The sequence below is a fragment of the Nestor notabilis genome, unplaced genomic scaffold, assembly GCF_000696875.1.
Source record: "Nestor notabilis isolate BGI_N333 unplaced genomic scaffold, ASM69687v1 scaffold23946, whole genome shotgun sequence".
NCBI lineage: Eukaryota > Metazoa > Chordata > Aves > Psittaciformes > Psittacidae > Nestor > Nestor notabilis.
In genome coordinates this window covers 9,380-10,994 of record NW_009933689.1, presented here as the reverse complement: position 1 = coordinate 10,994, position 1,615 = coordinate 9,380, and positions in this window count along the sequence as shown.

Below are 1,615 nucleotides of genomic sequence, written 5' to 3'. Positions count from 1 at the left end.
CCTAAACTGGGAGTAAGTCATCTAGGCAAACCATAAAGGAAAGGAACTCTAAGTAACTGTAACAGATCTACTGGACAGCCTTGTCTATTTCTACAATATTCACTCTAGCTTTCACCTATATAACTAAACTATTTACTTTTAGAATACTTATGTTCTATCGGAATTAAAAGGTAGTTTGTATTCCTGTTTTGCTTTAGAATCATAAGTCTACAGTTTTAATTTGATGTAAGATACAAACACCTATGCAAGAGACACCAGGCATATACCTGTTCACCCTGTTCTGCAAGGACACAAGAACTATTGCACGAGGTCATCCCAACCATCATCTATCCTACCATTTTGTCTCTGCCAGCATTTGAAAGTTGTTGCTCTTTAGCACCCACAACAGCCCAAGGCATGGCATTCCAGAACCTCAATAGGCAGTGTGTGAAGAAGTACCTCCTTTTGCTCATTTTGAATCTGCCATCTATTACTTTCGCTTGATGCCATTTTCTTGCGTAGCTGGAGCAGCAGTGGACAGGCATTCCCTCTGCGCCTTCTCCATCCTACTCATGTATTTCCCCTTCTTAATATTTTTCTTTTCCATCCTGAAGAGGAACAATTCTTCCATTCTCTATTTAGACTGATCAAGACTATCAAACAAATGCCTCTTTCAACCTCATTTGTTTGTTTGTTTGTTTGAGATACTCTATTTACAGCAGGACTGACACTTTGGAGAAGCAGAAACCATGGAGCCAAAAACTCTGTTCAGCTTTAGCTGAACCTCTATATTTTTAACTGCTTGTATTCTTTCACAAAGTCTTGGTATCAGCAGAACAATAAAAGAACATGAACATTTTTAAGAGCGAAGCATAAAGAGCAAGCATTGCCCTGGAAACATCAAGGAGTTGCCAGACAGCTTGCAGAATAAAGACAGCTAAGCAATGCCTCCTCCCCACACTGAATACAAATCTTTGGACCCAACAAAATATCCCAATGCTTTTATCCTGTCCCACACAGAAGAAAAGATTCCTCAGTTCCTTCCACATAGAGGAAATTAATCATGCTGTACTGCAGTCAATTAAAAATTCTGAATTTAAAAAAACAGCTTCAGTTCATGAACTCCTAGGCACACAATGAAGCAGATTGCTGGCCCACACAGCTCTCAAGATAAAGCATATACTACAGCTGTGATACCTTTCCAGATAGTCTGCAGGGTACTGGACTCAGGATCTAATGAAATTTCTAAGAAGTTTGTAGAAACAGCAGCAATCGTCAGTAAATATTTCTATTTCATACTTTTACCTCTTACCACATGAAAGTGAAAGGGTATTCAAAACTATAACAAAACTGGATATTAAAAATTGTAAGATGCTAAGAAAGCATAAACACAAGAAAGATAATACTGCATATAATTCCTTGAACTGCAAATGGCTGCAGTTTGGAAGAATATTTGGGAGAAGAATTGTACTTGCCTATGTTTGTACTCTTCCCTAGGTATGTGTTATGATCACAGTGAAGATGGGATAGTGGGCTAGATCAAAGGTCCATCCAGGCTAGTTTGGGCTGCTCTTATAGTCTTTTGCTCTCTCACACTAAAATTGGAATAATCTTTTGGAGGCATGATAATGTTAAC